This window comes from Lissotriton vulgaris, chromosome 7 (assembly GCF_964263255.1).
Source record: "Lissotriton vulgaris chromosome 7, aLisVul1.2, whole genome shotgun sequence".
Lineage (NCBI taxonomy): Eukaryota > Metazoa > Chordata > Amphibia > Caudata > Salamandridae > Lissotriton > Lissotriton vulgaris.
In genome coordinates, this window is record NC_141695.1 from 423,749,229 (window position 1) to 423,756,320 (window position 7,092).

A 7,092-nucleotide genomic window follows, 5' to 3' on the forward strand; every position below is an offset into this window, starting at 1 on the left:
ACTACACCCCACCCTGCCCCTCCCCCTCCCCACATCACCACCCTGCAGGTACTCCCACTGCCGGCCGTGGCTGCTAACTCCCTATGCAGCGGCAAGGTTGTCACATAGTTCACTTTAAAAATTCCCCTGACCGGGGCCGGCTTTAGAGCAGGTGGCACCCCCCAATGATCACTTCCACCGCAGAATCCCTAGGCATCACCCTTTAACAGTGCCCTGGTCTCCATAACCACTCTGTCAGATGCATATATAGCACACTCTCTCAGATACATATATAGCATCACTCGTATCAGTGTAGGGTGTCAGAGCACTTTGCATCACACACACATTACACAAAGACAATCAATCATACGTGTGTAACTCGGGGTATAGTAAATATTACATAAGACAGAGGACTAAAATGTGTAGGAGCCACATGGTATCCATACTGGTAGGCAGAATAGTTTAGTAGTGCTTGGTCTGGAGAAGCACAACATCAGAATTTAAAAAGGAACACCATAGTTGGGGGTTCTTTTTAATAATGAGAATACATTTCTGCCTAAATTAATCCTTTTTGCAAGATTATTCTTTGCTCAAATCTATACTTTGCAGGGTGCATGCAGTTATTTGATAAAAGTTAATAGTTCAGTATAATTACAAAGTGCATAGAATGTAAATAGGTCAATGGGTGACTGCTTTTAAAAGACATCATTTTGTTTCTTGCAATTTATAAATTCAAATCCTATATTAGGATTTTAACCTATAAATTGCAAGTAACAAAATGATGTCGCTTTTAAAAAGAGTAACTCACTGACTTATTTACATTGTATGCTCGGTACTTGTTTCCTGCAACAGGCATATTAAGCCTGTGCACTACTTTAAAGTGCATCAAAACCCAAATTAAACAAAACTCCGACCTCTCTTCAGGAAGAACATTAATCACAGGATTTATCCTGACATATTTTTGTTGCCCAGAAATTCCTGGAGGAAACGAGCGCATCAGGTGCTTCAAAATAACAATACACTTGCAAACACGACGCCCCCCTGTAAGCCAGCACCAGGTGCGGTGGCACCAGTCGCACCGCCAAGGAGACAGCCCTGCCGCTGACTTTGTATTCAGAGAAAGAAAAGTAAACACCATTCTCCATGTTGAAAGAATAAGCAGCAATTTGTCAGAAGGCACAGTCTGACATTTGACCTCTGTCTATGAACCACAGCAAATGTGACAAGATCAAATCAAAATATTACTTTTTTAGGTTCTAAATTCCAGCATGGTTATTCTGGGGGTCCTGCAACACCCACTCCAACCAACCCCTACTTTCAGCTCCTAGGATTAAGGGTACAGCATATAACTCAGAAGCACACACGAGGAAACAGTGTTTAATAGCGTTTGTGCTTGACACAGTGCAAGCAGTATCTTATTTTGGACTTTTTCTGTAAAGTGCTTACTTGTTATCTACTAGTCACTTTAGACAGATTTGAGATGAAAAGATAGATGGCATATGTATGGCATATGTAAAGACAGACAGAAAGACAGACAGATAGATAGATAATGTAACTGACCTCTCAACTACCTCATTTTCACTGAATCTGCACAGTAATTATGACTTAATTGACTGAATTTGGGGCGGCCCCGAACTCCTACATCTCCAGGCAGCCAGCCACTTTTATAAACATCCAGTCATGGGCCTATACCTGGCTTGTACCAATATGTACTGTTTCTAGTACTGGCCATTTTAAAGAGCTCCATTTTACTCCAGAGCAGGGCCACGCTATATAAACAACATAGATAGATAGATAGATAGATAGATAGATAGATAGATAGATAGATAGATAGATAGATAGATAGATAGATAGATAGATAGATAGATAGATAGATAGATAGATAGATATTAAAAAGGCCCCTGTGACGCAAGGGACCCAGCCTTTCTGGGGGCCTCCTTTCCGCCTAGAGCTGATTAATATTTGTCAAATATTGGAGACTTGGGGGTCCCTTATTACAATCCACAGAGGGCCCCCATCATTTTGCCATATGTGGATGGATGGACGGACAGACAGACTAATATGACTAGATGTAGAAGATGAGACGGAAATAATTCTTTAAAACTAATCAGAAGAAAAGCGAATCTCCAGTTTTTACCGCAGGAATCTTTCCCTGCTCAGTCAGTGCTGGCCTAGAAGAGGTGGAATCACTCTTCCACATGGACCACACGGAATGTACTTTTTATGGACTAGGATGCAGATATTATGCGATTTATGCTTTTTATTTTACCTCTTCATCAGTTATGGATTTGGAAACCACTCGGACTCGTGAGATGGATTACACAACTCATATCATGTAATATAAAAAGGGCATAACAGGAACCTATGTGATATAATCCAAGAACGCCATGTGCAAGTTCACGCAGCATACACAACTTACTTAACCTTCACCCACATAGTTAATGTCACAGAAGCCATAGGTGCGCTCAGTGCCAGCCTACAGTGCAGTGTTTCACACTATATGTCATGTATATCATCCATATTGTTATTGCACAATGGCAGTTGCTTCAAACACCAAAATTCACGGGAGTGATGTCATTCTCGTGAATTATTTCCCCTTATTTAAGACTTCAACCTATGTATAGCCTAACTATAATTTCAGGATATAAGAAAACAAATTCACAAGGGATAAGGTATTTTGCGTCACATAATGATGCTCATTTGAGCTTTTGATGATTCTTCTAAACACTGGGTCTTCAGCCATGTGATTAATTATTCCTTCCTCAGTACCTATGGATGGCCCCATAGGCCATGGTGTATGTTTAGCCGCTGTATATACGCTCTCTATCTAAACAGCTACGTTTCAGGGATTTTCTGAAGTGCTAATGATGCTTTTAGTTTCTGAAGGCGACCGGAAGATTACTCCTGTTATCAACACCTGCCACAGAGATGTATGTGCAGATATACATTTTTATACACAGGTGACACACAGCGTGCATTATGGTTTCTACAGTGCCTGGACCAAGGGTCGAATTGTTCACCCCAAAAAATCAATATAACGGAAGGACGGCAATATATGATTCACCCCCTGTTAGGTTATTACTATTTAATACATTTCCTATTTCATTTCTCCACTGAATGCAACTTGTAATTTACGTGAATTAAATAACTGCATGTTCAGAAATCAAAGAATCGTGTGAAAATAAATACAAAAGCTCTGTTATGTTATATTACCGGGTATTTGTATAGCATTCACCACTTAGTTGAACTCTTGGCGCTCAGTTCAGGCGTGGGTCTGGATTCGTGCTTCACTTTAATTTGTATACAGTTATGTATATACACAGCAACCTAAAACTATCATGTTAGGGTGCACCACATAACTTAAACTCCAGCACTTTCAGTACATTTCTTGTTTATTTATTTTATGAGTCCTGCATTTTCACTACTTTGAGACGAATAAAACTTAGAGCAATTCATTTTAATCATGATATCTCGAGCACGACAAAGTGTAAATAAATCAGAAATTAAGTTTTGCCTTTAAAAATAATCAAGTGGTGTTTCTACAGTAAACTCCTTTACCTCTAAGTTTATGAATCCGAGGCAGAGTGGGAAAGGTTTGGACAGTAAACCTTGCACAGTCCCCATTTTATAAAAATACAATACTCATTTTTTAAATCTCTGGTGTGGAGCGGTTTCCTTCAGTTTATGCTAATCCCTTTACACATTTTTAGAATTTATTTTTAATGTTTATTTTAAAGAAGAAGGGATATTGCTAGTTTACAATTGTAGTGTGAAGTTACATGTTTAGATGGAAATGTTGTTTTCAGCTGATTACATTTAATTTAAAGACATAAATTAAGATTTATGTTTTTAATATGTGTTACACCAGATGTTTCTTTGTAAGGAAAAGCTTTTAGATGACTGGATTACTATATTCATACTCATGCTTGCTTGTAATTATCAATTGAGGGTCGAAAAGAGCAAGAAAGTGGAAGTTCTGGGGGGTTCTACTTTATGGATTGACACCATTTTAGGTCAAAATGTATTTATCTATAAAGTTTTATATAGCGTGAGCATGACCCCTGAGGGTATCAGAGCGCTTTATAAAAGATGGAGACAAAAGAAAAGAGAACAGATAAGAAAGCAAACAACAACATAATCGTAACCAGGCAAATTGAGACAGGTAATCTCACTATCACAACTCGAGTAGATAAAGGGCAAGTTCTGAAAGTCTTGTAATAATCATGAGTGAAGATCATGAGTCAGGTTGTGAGACCTAAGGCAGAAATGTGTTCATATCTGTACTAATGTAACTTCTGTTTTTGAAGGAGTCGATGTCTCAATGTATTCGAAGTGAGACACATTGCTCACATACAATCACTCACAGACCAAATATTAAAGGTTCAGTACATTTTTTAGGACATCTGCAATGAAAAGCAAGTGACACATTTACAAATAATGAATTTTACTGGAGTCTCTTTGAATATTTGAGGCTACATCTCAAATCTTTCCTGCACATTACTGCCTGGCCCCTGCAGACTATTACTGCCTGAGTTGACAAGTCGAGCCATCCTGGCAATCTCGGCGCTATCATTTATTTCTTTGCTTGGAGGTTTTGCACCTCACTTTCAGTGACGTCAGAGGATAACCCCTGGTATGGTAAATGTATGATGCCACCGCTTAGAGCCAGCCCAAGTGGTTGCTGTGTCCTGCCTATACATGTGTACATCGGCATAGAGGTTGGACAGCCTTTCCCAATGACCACATGCTAGGGCTGCATAAAACATACCTAACGAAGAGATATCCTGATATATCGAAATCATGCCTTTAAAAGATTTGCAACAAAACAGAGTACTTGCCTTGCAAAAATCTGCAAGCATCAAGTAAAATTACATTTTTCAAAGAAAAAATAAACAGTGCCTGGAAAGTCCCTCCTGAGCTCCGTCCTAGGTGAGAACACCACGCTAAAAATAAAGACTTGTGTACCGCAAAAACTCACCATTCTGGAAGCAAATCGGGCGTGCGGGATCAAAGTGGCGCGGTAGCGTCGTCCTAAAACACCCCCTTCTGAAAGTGTCTCAGAAATCCTCAAGATCTGATCAAAAACCGGAGCTTTAATTTTTTCCCTATTTTCTCAGCTTTTAAATCATTTCTTTAGAAGTTTGCCGAACTCCATCAGATGAAAATGCATCTCTTCTCCCTTTTGGGATTGGAGTTTTTAAAAAGTGTCCATTTGCTGTGAAAATGCGGTGATGAAGTGAACCCTGTGCTCCTTTCTTCGCTCGGAGCGCGCACCCCCTTTCAGCGGGTGTTGGCAGATGCCGTCTTCAGCAAGGACAAGTTTTAAAGAGCAGAGGAGCCCGGCCATGCAGGTCTGCGGAGTGAGAGGTGACGTCACAGGGGGCGGTCCGCACATGTGTGTGAGGGAGAGAGGCAGATGGGGAAAACCTGAGAGGTGCTGTCTGTCTGCCCGGCACAGCTGACGACAGTCAAAGTCTGCACAAACAGGGATATCTGTAGCCACACAGGAGGAAAGCAACTACACTACTATCGTGTGATCCAAAGTTCTTCACATAAAACACATTTATCCAACAATTCTATTATTCAGTGGAGAGCCCTGAACAAAGTACCGGCATTGGAAAGATGAATGTTTAGGGCAATGGCTAGGATTCCGCCTAGACCCCTGCAGGCCATTCACACATTCACACGCAGTAGGCACTAAGCCCACTGAGCAAGCTTTCTAGCGGATGTATTAAGCTTTTCGAAATTACATTTGCTTCGCACAGAAGAAATACAAAGTCTGTCCACTAATTTGTATATGGGTAAACAGATGAGTGGATGAAAGAGAGCGAGGGGGTGCATGGATAGATAAATAGAGGGAGAGAGTGATGGATAAATAGACAGATAGATTATGTTTGGTGAAGTTGAAGACTGATTAACCCTAACCCCAGAGGTACCCTAGGATAATAATAATAAACAAAGTCAAAGTTCAAGAGGTGAATGAGTACTCATGAAGTAGTGTGGCTCACTGGTTAGAGGCGGCAGACCCGAGAGCAGAGGACGGCCTGGGACCAGGGTTCGATTCCCGGCGCGGCAGGTTTCTGGACCAGGGTCAGCGGACTCGATAATTCTCTCGCCTCGGTGCCCACTCTGATCAGCGATCACACTCGGCAACTCTGGGCATTAGCTTGCCTCATCTTCACTAACGGCCCCACCAGACCGACGGGGATGCCTGGTCTCACCCTGGAGATACCCATTAAAGGACCATCTCTCAGGGAAGCCAGGAAGGGTTTCGCAGCGGTCGAAGCGCCTTGGGACCCTATGGGTAAGTAGTGCGCTATATAAATGCCAATACATTTACATGCATAGTGCACACTGTGAGCTGAACAAAGTCATAAGTACTTGGAGACTTATTTAAAAAACAAAATGGTGTGGTGTACAAAGCCATTTTGCTGTGCTGAGCAGCATCATTTTAAAAGCACAGGATTGTGTCATATTTACAACAATATGATGCATCCCTGTGCTTTCCCATGCGCTGGCGAACAATTGCCTGACATGCGTCAGCACAGACACCCTTACGCCATGGTGCAAGGGTGCCTCTATTGAAGGGATTATTGTTTGTGTGAAAATGGGCCATATTTACAAGGCCATGAAAAGCCATACAGGGTAGCTTTGCATGGCCTTGTAAATATGGGGCAGCACAGTGCGCCGCCCGTGATAAAAAAAAGAGATGCATCCGCCGCACAAGGGCCTTGCCGATATTTAAACGACATGTAAAGTCACCCTGTGTGTTTTTTCAAAGCCTTGTAAATATGGCCCCCCTTCATGTATTACTCTGCATGAAAGGGGCGTTCCCACACAACATCAAAGGAACTTGATGCATTCCCAGATTTACAACATTTTGTAATGCTGGAAATGCATCAGAATCCTATGCCTCCCCAGAAAGGGCATAGGAATGGCACAACGAGGAGAAATACCTTTAATTCTCCTCATTTTTGACTCTTTCTGTGTGTGCTGAATTCCGCAGAACACATAGAAAGAGGAAAATGCCACAAAAACAATCATGCCCGCAGTGCAGGAACACTTGCAAAATTACGCAAGGGTGCCTGTGCTGGAGCATGGCAGCCATTTTTG

At 41.6% G+C, this 7,092-nt stretch overlaps 1 protein-coding gene across 1 annotated transcript in view; it reads right to left on the bottom strand.

Moving 5' to 3' along the window:
• NTN5 (netrin 5) overlaps positions 1-5,308 on the bottom strand; it is a 269,309-nt gene extending 264,001 nt beyond the window's left edge. The window contains exon 1 of the mRNA XM_086930405.1: positions 4,958-5,308. The gene's annotated coding sequence lies outside the window, so the exon portion shown is untranslated. The remainder of the gene's footprint in view (positions 1-4,957) is intronic.
• Positions 5,309-7,092: the final 1,784 nt, after the last annotated feature.